At 34.6% G+C, this 20,967-nt stretch overlaps 1 protein-coding gene across 6 annotated transcripts in view; it reads left to right on the forward strand.

The window, feature by feature from the left end:
• Positions 1-20,967, forward strand: part of Epha7 (EPH receptor A7) — a 152,518-nt gene that overhangs the window by 60,226 nt on the left and 71,325 nt on the right. The window lies entirely within an intron of this gene.

The following is a 20,967-nucleotide window of genomic DNA, read 5'->3' on the forward strand; positions in this document are numbered from 1 at the left end:
GGCTGACTGTCTGACCAATCAGCATTCTACCTAAGAAGAGCCTGATCTAGCCTTCCGTTCTCTGATAATTTTAACACTGCATTGCCTGTTTAAATTACATCTGTACAATAACAGCTGCATATGGACTTGTGCTGAAGAATATGTGTACATTGTATTTTTTTAAAATGTGGTCAATGGACTGCCGTTGTGCTCTGGAAGTCACTGGGAAGGAATGAGGATATAAACTGAAACTCCTTGAAGAAGAACTGTATTGTTTCTCAAACTGGCCTCTCTAAGAAGCAATCAGCAAGATGGAGTTTGGTGTGAGGGACTTGATTCAGCTTAGAGTTGAAATTAGACAACCAGGGAAGAGAGAAGCACACGAAAGTAGGCAAAAGGGAGAGTGAGCTGTGAGGCAGTCTTGTTGGAATCTCTTCCTGTCTCCAGGGAGTGGTCTCCATTTGATGAACCTCCATGTTATCCTTTGTTGAAATGATCTTACTCTTTGGTGTTTCCCAGGTATTGACTCTGAGTTTCACTAGGAAGAAATATAGTATCATTTTTCAAACAAAAAAAAAAAAAATCTTATGGAGGTAGGGAAGGGAATTCTGCTTCCTGGCAGCTTTCTCAGCAGCTGGTAAAATAATTTCTTTCGTCCTTCACCAAGGGGACTGTGACCACCACATCACACCATTCATTACATAAAATTAAATCATAAAAAAAAGAGAGCAAAGTTCAGGCTGTGTTTAGAGAAAGACAATGATCTGGGCTGGGTCAGTAAAGATTTCCCTGAAGGGCTAGTGGCAGGGAGCTTCCTTGTTGGAAATAAGACCTAATGTAGTGAGGAGAGCTGGGTTTGGGGAATAAGCAAGTTGGTATTGATGAAGTGTTAATTTTTGTGTACCCGCTACAACACATCTTCCCTATTAACTGTAGTTTCTTCTGCTCCCTTTTCATTGAAAATAGATTTTACCTCACATAATATACCAGATTACAGTTTCTCCTCCCTCTATTCCTCCAAGTTTCTCTCTCCTTCCCCTCACATCCAGATACACCCCCTTTCTGTCTCTCATTAGAAAACAAACAGGTTTCTAAGAAATAATATTAAAATAAAATATAATAAGATAAAATAAAAAGTAATGTATTGGAATTGGACTAAACAAACAAGGAGAAGTGAAAGAGCCCAAGAAAAGGCATTAGTAATTAGTAATTTGCGCACTCAGGGTGCCCCCACCCGACTTCTCCATGTTTTGTGAGTTGTGCAGATGTTGTCCCCAGTAACGCAGCTGTAATGTCAGATTGTGAAGAGTGACCTATAGTCTCGACAACAGCCTGGGTGGTTAGAGCCATACCAATGGAACCCCTTTGGCTACCAACTCTAGTAGATGAGACCTAATCCCAGGACTAAAAGCTTCATTTGGTGAGAAGAGATGGCCAGGTGGGGCTCTGTCTCCCCTGTTCTTTAGCAGTTCCAGTTAGATTGCCTTAAGCACCTCTCTAAATATGAAGCAAATGTTTTCTGAAGACATAAAGGTGTACCTGGGTATCAGTCAGTGTGGCGCAGACATCCTAATATCATCTATCACTGATAATTTAGTTTCTTTTCTCTCTTTTATTGGAAGTTTTATTGTACATGGATGAATGGGTTTCATAGCACTCCTGTATCATATCTTTAAATGTTTGAGTGAATGTGTGAAATTTTACAAGTAAAACATGAATTTAAGAATATGACTTTTAAAGGATCACCAGTAAAGTGTTTGACACAAATTATTGCAATTAATTATACTATCTCAGAATTTTTAGTTGTATAATCTATTACATGAGTATTCTCAGGTTAAATAAATTAAGAACTATTGAGAGAAAGGGGATCTAATAATGTGCTGTTGATATTAATGACAGAATAACTTGGAGGGATAAGTCTGATAAACAGTATTATCTCTGACTGCCATTTCATTCCCTTTCTTTAAGCAAAAATAAAATTGTATGCTTTTGCTTAATTAATTTCATGTTTTTCAATGCCCAGAACTGATCTCTCAGTCTGATTTATTTCAGTGTCCCTTTAGTTTGATTTGTGATATTTATGTAATGTTTCAAATAAAATATATTGGTGAGGTCATATGATATAGAATAATACATAAGCAAAACTATACTAAAAAGATGCTAGGACAAGTCATTTTCTTTAATTTTCAGAAATAGCCTTATTCACATGAATGAATGTGATTCAGTTATAATATTTTTCTGAAAAAGTAACCCAAATTGTCCCCTCCCAATGATTTAAAATGGACACAAATCAACTTACATGTCTGGTATATAAAATGATTTATTTCCATTTATGTTGGTATATTTTTATATTTCTTGGAAATCTGTAACCTTGGCTTATATTTTAAGGAAATATGCTCTTAAGAAAATATATCTTCTTATTCTAGGACATTTACTGATTATGTAAAGTAACATTTTATTTGGCAGTCTCCAAAAGATATCATTAGTTCACCAATAGGTTATTAAAAAAAAAAACACAAGTACAAAAACATTGTAAAACATGATTTAGAGAAAGTGTTAATTTTATTAAAACTTGCAGTCATGAGCACATCTGTGGCATCTACAGCAGGAGATCCAATCTCTGTCCTTTCTAAATTCTTATTTTGAAGTTTTGATCCCCAGTGATCAGGTGATGGGGTATACAAAGAAGAAAAAGGCAATTAAGTCCTAACAGTAATCTGTCCCATCACAGTCCATGACGTTATAAGTAGTGACCCCAGAAAGTGCCCTTCCCTCCTCCTCTCTCCTCCTTCCACATACTGGAGGACAGGCTGTAACAGTAGCAGATGGAAAGCAGTGATCTCTAAGCCAGAAAGTGAAGCCTCAACAAAACTGAACCCTGTAGGTCTTTTGTTAGGGACTCCCTCTCCAGATCTGTAGGAAAATGACTTTAAGTAAGACTATGGTATGTTCTAGCAAACAATGCTGATTAATGTAACTATTCATCTGTGAAATAATTGGACTTCATCATAATATGTTGAAAGAAAATATTTGTTTTCTATGAACATTAGACTAAATAATGCACCTGCCCCTTTGTATCCTGAGCAAACTGAGGGTTGCTGGTATTTGTATTGTTTGTGTTTTCCTGCTCTAAGATGTTTGAACTTGTTTAGTGAGGAGCCCTAGGAAAAGCCAGTGACCTACGGTCATGCTTTCTTTTCCGTACACAAGACGAGCTGATTGATTTTCTAAGGAGGTATGGAGGCTGTGACGTGATGGTGGCACAAAACTCTGTTGAAATTAGTTGTGGATTTTTGTTTCAGTTTTCAAGCTTGAAAAAGTTTGTCATATTCTTGGCAGTTTTAATCTAGCAATTTATACATGATTAAGGAGTAAGTGCTGTATATAATATTCTTGTGAAATAATTCTTATGACTGTATTTTAGAGAATTAAATTTGTAACTTACTAAATTTAGAGCCTTCCTTTTAAACAACTAATGGATTATTACCCTTGAGCAGTCAATAATGTTAGTAGTGTGTAAAGCAATTCTTATACGATGTACTACCCTTAATAGAATGTCGTTCATTTTGATACTGAAATTTTATTGAGTCAAGGCCTTAGCCAACTTAAAGGCATCCCATAAAACAATTTTTATAAAAGAAAAACCACTTCACTTTTAAATTTTAAAAAGTTCATTTAATTGAGAAATAGAAAATAGGCTTCACTAAAATGTGCCCACTTATTCTTTTCTTTTAAGGAGAACAAGTACAAAAACCATGTTCACTTAAGGACCTAAAAGTGCAAAAAAAATGTGCACAATATAATCTTTGGCATATATCTATTGAATTTATTGCCTATTTCTGGAGATACTAAACAATTAAAGATATTAAAAGTAATAGATTTATTAATATGTTAGTAATTCAAATGCACAAAATGTTTCTAGTATGAATTAATCCATAATGTACTTTTGGTTAATCTTAACCAGTTATCTCAATGATTATTATCCAGTTTACAGACAGCTTTGGTGTGGGAGTCATTAATCTGTTCTTGTGGAGCCAAAAGCCATTTCTATTACTAAAATATCAGTATTATATAGAGAGACATCATTTCATATCATGAAAACCCAGAAAATAGAGCTTCATATGCTGTTTGTGTGTGAATGGATGTACATACATGAACAGGTGATAGTGGTGGTAATAAACATTTTGGCCCATGTATTAGTAGAACATCGTTCTCCCAAGCTCCTGTTCCTATGCATTGCCCATCTCACCGATGCAAGCCATTTGAGTTTCTGATCCTACACAGTGGCATCATCTTGAGAGCTGTAGGAGGTGGTCTTTACTTTGATAGGCACTTGGTTTTTCCATTTCAGTACTAGTCTACTGAAAGAGAGAGTAAATGTTGATTATTTTATTCCTTGCTTTGTTGGTGATGAATTGAAGCAAATTTGATTCAGACAAGCAATCTGGTGGAATGATGCAGAGCTATCCAGAAAACATCTGTACTTATCCACCAATGCAGTAGATTAGAGCTACCTAGAGAAGACATTGATTCACGAGGATCATTAACAGTTCTAACCGACTGCTCCAAGTAATAGGGTAAAGGAGAGAACACTATCAAGATCTTGCTTCTCAGATCTGTCAATTATAACTACAACAGGCTGATCTTTACTTGTTTAAATCTGTTTTTTATGACTTTGTTCTTTTAGAAGCAATGGACAGAATCAATTAAGAGGTGAAAGTTCCATTAAAAATTATCCAGCTTCCCTGCACTTCATTTACAAAGAGGTCAATCAGAAATGGAGAGATAATTGCTCCATCCCAACAAAATTAATCCGGGACACACAGAGCAGATGATGGATGCTCTGTGACAAAATATGTGACAGAGATTCACATATAGACCTGTAGATACTTGTCCTGTTGCAGACAAGAACCATAGAAAGAGGTGTGTGAAAAACAATTACCACAGGTTTAAAGCATGCAGATCTTAATTATCCATTGTATGTTGACATCAGATAATTAGCGTCTCAAGTTTTGATAATATCTGGTCATTATGTTCAACGTATAGAAGGATTCAGAGCATTGAACACAGCATCCATAAAGACAATTATATCTGATAAAAAGCAAACCAAGGTTTAATCATTGCCGCTAATGTATTATAAAGTGTTTTTAATACTTTTAGTTACAACTATTAGTTCTAAATGTGTCAGGCTATACTGTATATAATTCAATGTACAGATGTGAATATACATAATCACAGCTATGTGTGTGTGTGTGTGTGTGTGTGTGTGTGTGTGTGTGTGTGTGACAAAAATGCTTTTAGAACTCCCAGTGTTAGGAGTTGGTAGAATAATATTACATGATGAAAATGTAAATGGGGTGGCCCCTGAGTTCCACAGCAAGGCTGCCACAGCAATGCCGTGAATGGATGCTTTTCAGCTAGGTACTGATAGATTCAAATTTCTTAGATGGTCATCTGAATGAAGACAGAAAGGAAATCCATTGCATCTGAACATATTTTGAGCTCTGAAAATCATTTGCTGGGAAACTTGAGGGAGAGAACATCATAATCCTATTTCCATGGTCAGAAAGAAATACACTGTGGCATATGCAGCAGGCATGCTCACTGTTGGCTGAACTGAATTGTAATAGATTGCTTTTTATGCTGATTTCATACAACATTTATCAAACTGCTAAAGACTGAGACAGAAAATGAGTCTGAGTTTTGTTTGGAAAGAAATGGCTGCCGTTGTTCTTTTCTACCGCATTATCATAACCTTGTTTTCTCCTTGTTTTGACATTTCATTCTATTTTCTTACATGCCTGACATCACCAACAACCCAAATTTAGCCTCACATAAATTTTATTGTTGAGAACCCTATAATATCAGAAATAGAGGTCATAAAAAAGGAGACATGTTAATTCTATAAAGAAAAACTTTACATGTATTACCATCTCTCCTGTAATATGTTACCATTCTTAGTGCTGAATGCTCTAAATTCAGTATACATCTTATAGACTGCCTTGGTTTGTAACTATACATATACCGCTATGGACATTAATATAGCTTGTTGTTATATAGTGTGGTTTTATTATACATTTTGTTTTTACCTTCTTTTTCTCTTTTTCTCCCATATATCATAAATTTTGCCCCATAATGCATGCACTCCTGTATTTAAATGTGGAAAGATTTTGCTGGATGCATATTTGTGTGGTAGTGAATGGACTGGTTACATATCTGTATGGTAGTATGTATTTAATGCTCTTTGAGTTTGATCCTCAGGAAAACACATACACACAGACATACATACAACAGACACCACAGCGCGCGCGCACACACACACACACATACACACACACACACACACACACACACACACACACACTCTAAGCTAGAAATGTTTTGAAATTATTCTTGCTATTTTCACCATTTGTTAATACTAAATCAACCTCATTCTCTCCTTTAGTCATTTTTTTTTATTTTTAAAATTTCCATAAACAAACAGAACACCATGAACATATTTCAACAACACTAGGATATCAATATAATTATAAGGTACACCTGCTACACTAAATCCTACTTTGTCCGACAAGATCCCAGCTTCCTTAAACTGCTGCCTGACTCCTTTGAAGTTTTTTTCAAATCAAAGGTGGAAATGGGTGAGTGGATTGTAATTATGTTATCCTTGTGACTCTTCCTTGTTTTCTGGACAAACCTCAGATAATCTGCTGAAGCAGGAGCAGTTGACTTATATTTTGCTTGGGATTAAGTTACTAATTAGGGTCCTCAGTGGCTATGAAAAACACCGTCTTCTGACAAAATGCATTGGCTGTCTGTGGAGCATATTTCAACTTTAATCCATGACCTTAGCACCGGAGAACTATAGACAGGTGGTCTGAGGATATACTTTTATATTTTTATCTTAAGCACCCAGATACAAGCTTGGTGACTGTGTTTCCACATTGAAATCCCCTTTTGTCTATTGGACTCTGAAGTTTCCTACTCCTGGAACTAGAAACTTAACAAATTTATTTTTATATATGTCAACTTAGAATATATCTTCATTAGACTAAGTTAAATATTTATATTTTGCCTATTAAATTCTGATAGATTAGTGCAAAATCTATTTTGATTGCATTATGTTTTAAAATCTTGAAACATTTTTATATTGAGGACAGATGGATTTTTGAGCATATTTACATTCAGATTTTTCAAATTGTAATTTAAATTATAAAATTTTAGAAAAGTCATACAATTATGTTTATAAAGGTGAATAAGTACTAATTGGATTTCTTTGTTTTTTGTGGTATCCACGCTGAATATTTATTTTTTCTTAAGAGCTGTTTTATTTATTTTTAAATTAATTGTGCCATCTGCCAAATAGGTTCCCCGTGCAGCATCTAGTTTTGTCTTGAAGACAAGAAAACCGTTATGTGCATTCTTGATGGACATCACAAACAGAAAGATGCATTTATTATTTTGAGCAGGCAAATGAGTAGCATATAAAGCCATATTTTCCAATAGCTATTGCTTAATTGGGCATTTTGTTTTGTGTATCCACTCTTAGTTGTATAATAAACATATCTAGGAGAATTCAACATTGAAACTAGATTAAGTGTTCCTCTGGGTAGTGGAAATTATCCTGCCCTTGTTATAAAACTTTTTTTTTTTATTGTTCTTGGGGTGTAAATAAATGTATTGACAGTAAAGAATTAACAGCACATCCAGGAAGACTTTATTTAATAATAATGATGCAAAATAGTTTTATGCCATTCGATTTATCTAATTTATAACTGTTTGATTGCCACAGCATGCCTTTCATCTGCAAGAATTGCACCCTAGGGAGTAGTCAACTTATTAATTCATCACTTGCCTTTCTTTATGGTTGCAAGTCCCATTATAGTATGAGCACAGAGTGACACTCTTTTCTGAAAGCTGCCAGCCAACTGGTTCCAGTCTAGCTGACCTTTTGTTTGTAACCATGATCCTAATGGTTTTCCTATTGGCTTCTGTTTCTCATAGATTACATTACAATCCACCCTTTTGTCTTACAGTATCTTGATGGGGACAGAACAGTCAGAGTGAACTGCACACCTGCAATTACAGAGCTTTAAAAAGAGGAAGGACCTGCCTCAAGTTAACCTGTAGGCTCTTTTTAAATGCCTTTTGATTTATCTGTCACTTGATCCATCAGCAATGAATAATTTTCATGGAAGGTGCACTTTAATTACATTCCCATTTGACTTGCATTATCAACCCCTATCTAGGTAATTAATCTCACCAAGTATCCAATTTCAGCCTTTATTGCTGGCAGGCAGACCTTCTGAATTATGTGTGCTTGAATGGGTCTTGGGTCTTTTCACCAAGCAGCCCCTGAAAAAGATCTAAGGCTCTCCAAATCCCAAAACTGTGTCTTGGATTTTTTTCTCATAGACACTGTGAATAAATTATATTTTGTAACACACATGCACTTCCACAACTTATAGATTATCACAATACTTAAAATTAAGATTAAAAGTAGGTCAAGTCTCCCTCCCTGGTGTACCCATACTGTTTGTCACTGTGTCAGGGGAGGAGGAGTGTTCCAAGTCAGTAAACACAGCTAACACTTGTGTTCCTCTGCTGATGTTGGGTAATAACCATCTAAACTTCAGTGGGCTATTTTACTTTGGGAATTAGGTTTTCTGGAATTAATGTGAACAGTTGGGTTGAAGATAAATGAAAATCAGAAAGACTTAAAACTATCTTTCTACTTCATACTGCTGTACTCCATTTTCTGCAGTTTCCTTATTCTGAGTTTAAGTGCTTGACCTTCTTCCTACCTCTGGAGTTTAATTGCTAAATTTCCACATTGAATAATGCCAAAGATCATTTTGCCATTTTAGTTTTCCTGTACATATATGCACAAACACTCTGAAACATTCAGTTGTCCTTTTTGCCCAGAAGTGTTTAGACAATGACAATTTTTAGAGTTGGGAATTATGCAGCATTTCACTTCTCTATTCAGTACACTTCAAAAACATGGAGAACTCTTTGGGATTGAATCAAAGCATGAAGGAAAATTGGTTGGGTCCCTGAAAGTGCCCTAAATACATGACAAGCTTTTAAGGGGCAGAGTTGTCTGTTGTGTGGAAGAGAAGGCTATCTGACCATCTGGCACTGAAGAGGTTAATGTGTCGCTCAGGAAAATATCTTGGGAGACAGAGGTTGGTGACAGTAGGGGACATATACACAGTTATCTACACAATGTGAACTTTGTATATTTGAAATCTTTAGTCAGGTGTGAACTTATATAAAAGTTAAAAATTACATTGCAGTCTTCACTGTGTGGGTTGGCATCCTATTGCAGTTTATATATGGTACAATTACAACTTGTCTAAGTTTAATGACTCCTGTCTTAAACCTCTCCCACAATGCCGTGCTTATGTATCTCCACAAGACCATAGAGTATGATTATAATATCCAATACCATACCATTAAAATATAATTTCATTTTAGTATTTCAATGTGTGTATAACTTTAATCTGACCACTTTAATTAAGAAAACTGAATACATTTTAATTTATACATTCCTAAAACATCTAACATTTCTTCATAAAAATCCTTTTCCTTCTTCATCCAAGCATTGTTTCTGTTTTCACACTGGGGGAAAAAAATCTCTTCTTTCCCTGAGTTTAATTGCATATTTGCTAAACCAAATACTTCTGAAGAAAAATTAATGATTTATTTGTTTTTACTAAATATGATTGCAATAATTATTTACAAGCTATACACAGGAATCAATTACAGTTGATACTGGGCAGAATGAATCACTCTAGGTGATTTACTATTATAAATTTTTCAGTAAATTTCATGTAAGGCATGTGTACTCACATGTCCTCACTCATATACACACATCTACATTAATTTGTATTACACATTTTAATAAAAATTATTTCTCAAAAATGTAATATTGCTTTATACATCTCCTAATCATCAGATGTAAATGCACAATGATTTTATAGTTTTTGTTTTTAACATATGACCTTATGGTAATCTGTTTTGGAAACTTTGAATCAGGAAAGTGTTTAAATTTTAAATTACTTAAATCTTTAAGCAATTTTTTTTCTTCCCTAAAACACCATTTGAATTAGAATATGGACATATAATTGACATTTAAAGGTAAAGGAATTGATGTTAAATAATAGAGACTCTATATACTGATTCCAAAGATTCTTTTTTTTAAAGATTGATTGATTGATTGATTGATTGATTGATTATGTATACAGTGTTCTGCCTGCATGCCAGAGGTATCAGATCTCATTACAGATGGTTGGGAGCCACCATGTGGTTGCTGGGAATTGAACTCATGACCTCTGGAAAAACAGCCAATGCTCTTAACCACTGAGCCATCTCTCCAGCCCCCAAAGATTCTTAATTACAATTTAAGAATGATTCAAGAGCCAGGAGATTTCCTTCTGAGTTATCTTCTTTTCCAATATATATCCTTTAGACATTCATTTCTTCAATGGATTGTCTTGTAAAAACATGTATGACTTGAGTTATTGAGTCAATAAATATCCTCAGCTTGTATTATATTCCTACAGAAAATTAAATTCAGTTTCTATGTAGTTGTGCATTCAAGAAAAGGTAGACCACAGAGACACAGCAGACAAACTAGCTACTGGATTTATAATCATAAGTTTGTGTTTCAGGTTAATCAAGTGATTTTTGAGCTTGGGCAAATAATCTAATTTATCTCATTAGTTAATCATCATACTATATAAGCTGTTATGTTATGTAATCACTTTTGTGCCAGGCTGAATTTGTGGAAAGCTGTGGTACAAATGTAACTATACCAAAGCAGTCTTGTTAAAATTAGTAAAATAATACTGACAATTTTATTTTTGGTTAAAGTTGCCTTTCCTAATCTAGTACATAACACTTCCAGTAATCTTTTTTTAAAAAGTAATCCTTTTTAAAAAAAAGATTCTAAGTATGCATGCATTTTATTTCAATGATCTTGACAATTAAGTTGTGTGACAGATGTTGAGTCTTTATGATACTGCATGTGAATGTACATATATGTGTAAAATTTTAATATTTATGTAATTTAAGATAAAGTTGATTAACTTCTTTCTCTAAAAATTTGTAGTATATACCATTATCATACTATGTATAATTTGTCAACAGAATACAGGAACTTTATTACCTTTCTACTCACTTTTATTGTATTTTGAAGGATGGACAAATGACATTTAATGATAATGATTTCACAGGAATGCCAGTGGAATCTTCTGAAGGTCCATAATTTGGACTTGTTTAGATTTGTAAAGAAATATTCTTTATCTCTTTCCTTTGAACAGCAAGATAGTTCAAACTGATTTGGTTTTGAATTTATTCCTATTGAATATTCAGGCAGTTAGCATCTTTGAGAAATTTTATGTATTTGTAAACATGTATATTTGAATTGAAATCCCACTCCTGGCCAGACTAAGAGACCATTATTTGCTAGAGTGCTAGTCTGGAGAGAGAATTGGATTTTGATGATTTGATTCAGATTTTCATAAGCAGAGTATTCACTTTCATAGTTCTTTGAATTTACCAGCTACCTAAACTCTCCTCTTTCATTTAATGTATTCAATTGGCTTCTACTTGTATTAACTCTTTATCTGTTGACCAAAATTAACACTTGACTTTACATGTTTACCTACATGAAATTTTCTTTCACTTTTCAGGGTGTTGATTAAGAATTAAGAAGCTAAAGTGTGCAGGGTAGGAAGAAAGAGGAAGGTTTAAAAGGGCTTCCCGTGTGCTCTTTGGATTGGCAGGACATAACAAAGGCAGTGTGTTCAGATCCTTCTTTGTATAGAAAATTGCTTTCTCTGTCTTCTCCTTTACTGCTCTAGCAGGTCTTCTTGGTAGAATTTTTCCATATGATTACATCGTTGGACTGATCATCCCCTGCTTTCATGTTACTTGACCAGTTCTATAGTTGGAAGTTTTCCTGTGTCCTTCCTGGTCCTGCAGCCACTCACACCCGGGTAAACACACAGAGGCTAATATCAATTGCAAATTGCATAGGCATGGCCTGTGACTCAATTTTTGTGCTAGCTAGCTCTTATAACTCAACTCAGCCCATTTCTATTCATCTATATGTCACCATGTATTCCATGGTTTTACCTGTGTGCCATTACATGCTGCTCCCTGGATGGCGGGATGGCATCTCTCTTGCCTCTCCTTTCTCCTTTTGAATCCTCCTGCCCTGCCATAAGCCAATGCAGCTTTTTTTTATCAACCAATCAGAGCAATACATATTCACAGTGTTCAGAAAGACATCCCACAGTACATTTCCCCTTGTTCAGTCAATTTCTGCTTCACTTGTCTTTCTTTTGCCTCACATTCCCTCTCTCCTTTTTCCTCCTTTCCTTCCTTGCTGTGTGTTTTTATAGAGAGAGCAACTAAGTGCAGAAGGAAAGGCTTATTCATCACAAAGCTGATATTCTAGTATGCCAAAAGTCCTATGGACAGTGAACACAGGACCAGTGTTACCAGGCAATTTGTTTCTCTTCTTTAATTTATTTTAAAGTTAATATTATTATCATCATCATTATTATTATTATAAAGCGAGAACACTGAATTTGTTCTAACCTCCTACTCTGTGTGAGTTCCAGAAGTTGGACTTGAACTCCCAGACTTGGGTCCCAAGTACTCTTACTTGCTGAGCCATCTCCCTGGCCAGAATTTGTTGGTTTGCACCCTATCCCTACACCCTGTGATCTTTACTTCTTTGAGTGTCTTCCAACTTAGAACTGCACTTTTAGATCAGTGCTAAGAATAACAGTAGGCCAGACTGAGATACATTTATTATTTGATACAAAAAAGGAAAAAATTTTACCAGCTCTTTATGAGAGAAATCTCTCACCTCCAGAACATATTTAATATAAACCTGAAAACTTAAAAAAAAAAATAGCTGTTTGATACTCTTTGAAACCAATTTCCTATCTTTCAACTTATAAAAAATGCAATGCAACAGAATAGTCAAACTGCTTTTATATTTGGAAAAGGCACTATTTTTATGAATAGAATTGGTCAAAACTTATAGAAAAATAGATCTCATTTCTAATCTATATTCCAAAAAATAGAAATGTTCTCTTGTTACTGCCTTCTTATGTCAGTGTGTAAATATATTCACTTATTGAATGATCTATGATCCTGACCTTCAGGAAATGGTGTGCAATCCTTAGAACCTTGCTTTTGGCCACTGGTAATTGCTGACATTTTTGAGCAACCTTATCTGTGAAGATCATCCTCTAGTGTTCTGAATCTCTTGTGGGGGAAAAGTGAGTCTTTGAATTGTTCATTTGAAAACAGTATATTACATTCCTCTGTTTTAAAGATACTTTCCATGAGGATTTTTACTATAATGATTGTACTCCATCCAAATAAAGTAAATATTAATATGGGTTCCTTTAAATTATTATTTATACTTCATTCATATGCTTTTATTTTCTAACTACTTCCAACTTATACCCCGATAAGTGGCAAACCAAAGAACATGTTAGCAGATTCAAGTCTCTTTGTTCTATCTTTCTTATGCTGTTTGTATTGCTCCGAACATCCTTCCAGTATTTGTTAAAAATGTGAAATCGCGAGAAGGCTATTATACAAAGCAAGAAGGTGATTTTGTGAACTTGAGCATACTGGGTACTTGCTGGGATGAAGCTATGCCATTCTGTTCTTACAAGGTGACAGAGTTTTCTGAGAGCTGCACATTTAACTGCCTTTGTGCCTTTCAATGTGATGGCACCTGATGTGCAGGCCACTGTAACATACAGCTTATGAGTAGAATCCAGAATGTTCATATATGCTCTGTATTTGCTCAAATTTCTGGTGCTTACCTCATCACACTCACAGAAAAAAAAAAATGTAAAGACTGTTTCTCTGGTCATCCTTAATGGTCAAGTGTGGTGTTGTACATAAATTGTGCGACAGTTGTGCATTATATTCTCTTATATTTTAAAGCTTTAGCGTGAGTGAAAGACTTGAAGGTTTTGCTCAACACATGAACTGGTTTTCTCTTTTTAGTAGGTAATTTTCAAGTGTTTTTTCAGCACTTTTGTGTGTGTGGGTCTTTGTGTATGTGCACCATCCACAAGCATATTGTGCACATGCATTTGGAGGCCAAAGATCAACACATAGTTATCATTCCTCAGGAGGCATTCACTTTGTTTTGGGGACAAGGTGTCTTTGTCCTGGAGCTTACCCAGTATGCTAGCTTGACTGGTTAGTGATCCGCAAGGATCTACCTGCTTCCTTTTTATTAGTCCTGGAGTGCAGGATTGTGCCACTACACCTGGCCTTTGTAAGTGTGTTCTAAGAACACACAGTCCTCATGTTTGTGGGGCAAACATTTTACTGTATGACCTACCTACTTTATATGAGTTTAAAAGGTAAATATGACAATTAAAGGTCATCCAGCTTTTGGTGGATAGTATCTGTTTCTTGTTTATATTATAGTTACAAACATACATTAAACATCTTTAATATAGTATATCCAGCTCCAAGAAGCCATCTTTTTGCACTATCAATGAGAATTAATTGAATTTAATTATCTGTGATTTGAATGTAAATAATCTCAATTTTATTGCTGAATATAAAACATGGTTACTTTTAAATTTCACAAAATATCAAGGAATATATGTTAATCTATAGTTCTTCATGTCTTGATAAGAAATATCTTTATAAACAGTTAGAAATTTTGGTAGTTTCCCAGTCTGTATTTTAGACACACACACACACGCACACACACACACTCACACACACATATATGAAAACTCCAACACTGGGTGATATTTGTATTACCAATTATTATATCACCTGGCTCACTTCAGGTTCAGTACTCTTTTCCCTTTGTGCCTTTCTTTTTTTCTTACTATTCTATAACTAATCTGAGAGTATCTCTTGCAAATCACAGGTGCTTTGAAAAACATATTTATTTCATTGCTTTTTCTCCTTATTTTTAAAATGGAGTTCTTTACGTCCTTCATGATGCCCTGAACTTCAATAAATCCTTTGGAATTATAATGTAAATACCAAAGAAACTGTTAAATTTTAAATAGAATTCATGTCTCAGGATTGATCAGGGCAAAAAGCTTATGTTACAACTGTAGACAGATAATACATCACATGTGTGGGTGACTGTGCTGCACATTAGCTGAATACCTCATGCTTTTCTAATAGTAAAACCAGAAGGAGGGGATTTTTTTACAGTATTTCTTGAGTATCCCCATATGTTCTTGAAGGCAGAGAAATTAAGCCTGGAGTTACATAAAAAAGTTTCAAGGGGGAGTCAGTTCTTCCTAGTGTTAACGCTTTAATGACTCACTCACAGTCAAACCTGCATCACTGTTTTTTTGTAGGAAATATATTATTCAGAATGCAGATAGAGGGTAAGCAAATTGCCAGGGATGAAGTGACTGGGAAAATACACAAGATGGGGTATGGGCCTCAGGCCCAGCTCAGGAGTTCCAGGTGATTTATCTTTTCCTGTCCTTGTATTTATTTCATGATTGTCCTAAGTCTGCAAAAAGTCAATTCTGAAAAATATGATGCTAGTCATACAGGAAAGGATTTGAATAAGGGCACATATCACAGTCTATACTAGTTCTATGTTGTATTAAGTGTAAAGGTGAAACATGCAAATATATTCATGGTTATCAGAGAAGGAAATGAATTTGCGTCAGACTTTTAACCTTGGTATTTGTGATTTGATTCAGAACATCCTTGTTCTAATGCATCGAAAAGCAACAAGGATACAGGTTTCTGTGCAAAACAACAGAGATGACATCTTAATGAGCTGCTTTTCACAATGTGCATTAAGTTTGCTTGTCCTTAATTATACAGGTTTTAAATTATTTTGTCGATGAAAATTAAATTTTATAAATAGAAATACAAAAATATGATCAGGTTAGTATTTTTATATTTAATTGTCTTAAATCTTTGTATTATCATACTAATTTGTATTTTTTAATTCTAGATTTAAAAATCTTCTAAATAATATTTTATTCAATGACACTGAATATTGAAGTGTTTGATAAAATATATTTTACTTTTGCCTTTTGAATTTAAGCTACATTTTCAGGAGGAGCACACAGTCAATAGTAATGTTCACATAAACTAGTCTATTTCTGCTGTAGACAAATGTGTCATAGTAGAGCACAAAATAAGGCTTTACAAAGTGACAATTGTACCTCTCTGTAGAAACTGCAAATAATTCAAATAGTAAGCCACATAGCCGAGAAAGAAATGGCATTTTCTAGTGTTCTCTACATTCATAACTGATTTTAGATTTCAAGTATACAAAGCGCCGATTCTTCAGTTTGTCTATTTATTGTGTGCTCTCTTTACAGTGTCAGATAGTACAAGTGCCATTGCTAGCATCAAGGTGAGCATGACCATGGGCTGGCCATGTAGCTTGTAGCATGCATAAGACTCCAGCACCAGAACAAAAAGACCTATTTTTCCCAAAACCATGCCTATTTTATTTTGCTAATATTATTCATTCATGAATCGTTAAACATTGTGTTTATTTGGGCCTGTTTGATTTAGTTCTACTCATCTACTACCAGGTCAAGTACTTGTCTTGTGGTCAGTTGGTCTTAACGTAACATGAGGTAAGCAGGGTAATTTCCTTATGTTGAAATGAGATATATTTATGTGTATACATAGTAAAATGCTTTCAAAGTGAGGCTCCTAACAGTGTAGTTGAAAAGCAGTCATGCACGATGTATTTCTCTAAAAAATAAATTGATAAATTATTTCTTTTGAATTATGTGAAGAAATGAAGCACACTGTTGTCTCTGATTGCCTTAAGGCAAAGTTGTATAATCAAAGCTTGTTCATTCAGTCTTGGCTTCAGGATGCAAAAAATGACATGATGGTTTATGATAACCACCAGATTATATAAAACAGCACCTTTGAAGAAATAATTATTGATTAACAAGGTATACTGTGTACAATTGTTTTCTATGCCCATAAGAGTTACACTGTGGAAGGTCTTGGATGAGAAAGGAAAGTTGCCTTATTACACAATTCATTTGAAGTACTTTTTGTCCCTGGTTGTTCTTATCATTGCTTTAACTCCCCATAATAAGGAAACATTATCTATGCATATGAAATAAGTTTACCATTTCTTCTGGGAAAGGAAGGTATCTTTTTTTCATGTAAGTCTTTTTAAAAAAGGCTCCTCATTTTATTTGATATGAGGGCTTTCAGCTCCAATGACCTCATGAAAACAGGTTCTAAATATTTAAGGAGTAATAAAAACAACATGTCTTTTTCTTCTAGGTATATACACTGTATTTTTTGGAAGATATGTTGTTGAGAGGTTGCAGAATTTGTAAAGGTTTAAGGATAAAGACAACTGAGGAAAATCCTTTGGATTTCTTAGAAGAATATCTATCAGAGGAGATCTTGGAATATAATTTTATTCTAGAGTGTGATTGTACATGTGGGAAATAAAATTGGAGGCCATCTATGAGGTCATCTCTGCTCATTGCTTTTCCTAAGATGTTGGGGTGATACACTTTCTGTAGGGTAGATTTGTTCATCTTTTGCCAAAGTTATATCCAAGGTGTTATAGGCTTGTGGCCTTCCATGGTTTTAATTTAATACTCTAGTATTTGTAGTATTTTTATCTGAACAGCCCATTGCTTCATTGAAATATCTCACATATACTTCCTCTTTTATTGTTTTCAAAAGCTTTGACTCATTATTCTTAGTGTAAAATAACTGCTCTACTTACCCACAGTTCTCACACTTCATTCCACTATGACATTTGTACCCAGTTTTCCTTGTAAGTAGCAGCAATGAGGATCTGCTCACACTTGGGTTTGTGTTGCTAACAGGAGTCATCAGCATCACTGCTCAGCATCTTCAGCCCAAGCACATGCCGTTATACTCTCTGAGTGTCACTTAAGCTCCTGTGCACTGGGAAGAAGATGCACATTTAACAACATACTAAGTTTCACTTTCCAGCTGTATCATGTTTTTCTTATCTTAGGGATGCCACACCTGGAAAACATTTTAGACATTATCAAAATGTTTGGAATGAAGACTATTATTTGAGAAAATCCAAAATATTACAAAGCTTATAGAAATTTATTCATGCTGTTCAGGGGATAGAATTTATTATTCCAGGGTTATCTTTTTTTGTTTTTAAAGTGTATAACAAATAGCTACTTTAAAATTTATTTGAATAACAAATATACTGGTATTATTATTTGCTATAGCTGTTTGCTTATTAGTTGTAGATATAAATTTTTGGAAGACTTCTGGACATGTGCTGTGGCTCTGCTAGGTTGCGTGAAAGGAGCATACTTATTTCCATATTTTCAATGATGTTCCTTATATTCTGGCTTAGATAATAACAACAAGACCTTTCAACCATGTTTGAAGTAAAGACTGCTAATGGTTGACAATCAGAATGCTCATTACTGCTGTTGGAGAGAAGTAAGATAAATGCTTCCTGGCTAGTATTTCATTCAGACCTTGTGAGCATACTGTGCAGATGTTTATATTAGTTATATTACTTTACAACAGATCTGCAGAAGATAAAAATACTCATTTAACTTAACATGGTTGGAAGTTTAATGTAGCAAAAACAGAATTGCTGTATTCACTTCAGCCCCATGGGTATCTTAGCTAGTATTTCCATTGCTATTGTAAAACATCACAATCCAAAGCAACTCAGTGTAGAAAGGGTTTGTTTTAACTTTAACCCTCATATCACACTCCACATTGAGGCAGGTGTTCAAGGCTAGGATCGGGAGGCAGGAACTGAAGCCTCAGAAGCTGGACAGTTAAAATTACCAGTAACTTACCTGTGGAGGTCTGACATAGACACAATTTCAAGGGATTTTTAGAACTCCATTAGGAGACTGCTAAGCCTACAATGTATTGCTGCCTCCTGATTGATACAGCAGTCTACTGGGCAAGTATGAAATCAAGGTAAATATGTAACATAGTCTTGCAGTTTAAATCGTAAATCTAAGGGACATAGAAAAAGATTATGAGTATAAATACATCAGAAAATTCAGATCAAATCAGAATGTTCAGGGTGATGGACAAAACTCAAAAAGGAAAAAAGAAAGAAAGAAAAAGAAAAGAAAAAGAGCCAGAGCACCAGTGAGCAGTGAAACAGAGAGGAAATTTAGAATTTGATGGCACAAAGTAAAGCATTAGTATCGAAGGAGAAGACCATAGTGTGTCCAATGATGTTGATGGAACTTGTGGTAGGAGGAGTGAGAGCAGAGTTCTGGAGGTGATCAAACTTTAAGTTCTGGTGGTCATCCAACTGTCTCACATCTATTTAGTCTGCCATAACCCAGGGAATAAATGCAGCTGATAATTAGCTCTGTATCATAGTTATCACTGTGAACTTGAACTGTTACCTATACTTGTGGGCACACAACAAGTTAACTATTACATACAAATAGATTTTAAAGCTAGGAGTAATATGAAGCAATGGACAGTTAATCTAATTTGAAACCAGTTTTAAAATGACTCACTTGGAAAAAGTGAGAAAAAATAATAGTAATCTTCTAAAAATTCTGCAACCTTATGACTTAGGAATTTTTTGCATGCAGCTACAGGTTTTCTCATCTGTCTTGCTCATTGACTTAGTAACCATTGGGTAATTGTGTTGAGCTGAACATTCTCCTAAGCATTGGTGATGGAGCAGTATGCAAAGAAGACAGGATTTATTATTATGCAGCGAATGATGATGATGTGGTGATATTGTGGATCCCCGAACATTTTTGTACTAGCAGGAATCCCATATCTTCACCAAGTCACAGCCATGGAACATGACTTTATTCATAACCTAACAGCCATGCCTTACAGTTTCACAGGACACTTAAGAAAAATGATTGTATTAGAAGTAAAATGAAAGAGTTTAGTTTATTTGTTTTTATTCTTTCATATAATACATCTCAATCGCAGAATGGCTCTTGCATCTCTCTGTATTACAGATTCCAAAGAATCTATGCTTATTTCCCTCAACAATTGCTTGGCAGGTAGGAGGGAATATAATCTTAAACATTCAATGAAGAAAGTAATTTCTTAGTGTTTTATTTTTATTATATTTCTTATATTGCCTTTTATGCTGTCCACTTGTAATTTTCAGTAAATTGAAAGTCACTATATGCATGATTTATGCCATGTCAAATTTTGTTCTAAGTGAATTCTAGGTATGTGTTTGATTATATATCCAAGGTACATAAGAAATTGTATCTATATATTTTATATCATTAGATAATTCATTTAAAATTGTAGCTGATGACCAGAAAAATGACTCTGCAGATAAGAGTTCTTCTTGCCGTTTCAGAAGATTAGGATTGGATTCTCAGTACCACACAGCTGTTCCACACCATCATCCCAGGGGATCTGATTACCCTCTTCTGGTCCTCATGGGCACTCTACACATGCTTGAGATCATACCGAATTACTAGCAGTGCTATATTCAGATTTAGACTTCAGTTTTACTCATTTTAAAGACGTTTATAGTATTCTGATGGTGTATAGGCAACCTCTGAGGGAAAGAGATGTGAATTCTGTGGTGCTCTGTCTAGTGGGAGATATAGATATCACTTTCTGCCCTTTTCATTTCTACTAATACTGTGTTTTTCTTGAGAGATTTCTATTGCATGAACTAAGCTTGTGATAGATTTTGTTGTGTGGCTAGTATTGGTGACAATGTCAGATGGTTTATAAACATAGAAATATTATTCCTGAGTCATTGGTAGATCTTATTGATGGGAAGACATGCCATTGTATCATTTGCTCAGTGAATTTAGGCATTAGAATTATATCTGTCTTGAGATAGCAAAGAAAACAATAATTATTTAATTTAATGTATTTGATAAAAACTGCTTTTCTTGGCAAATGCCTTCATTTACTCATTACTTCATTTTCTTGACTCAAACTTCTTTGTGTAGTCATATATCTTATCTATATCTATATATCTAT

The sequence above is a fragment of the Onychomys torridus genome, chromosome 2, assembly GCF_903995425.1.
Source record: "Onychomys torridus chromosome 2, mOncTor1.1, whole genome shotgun sequence".
Lineage (NCBI taxonomy): Eukaryota > Metazoa > Chordata > Mammalia > Rodentia > Cricetidae > Onychomys > Onychomys torridus.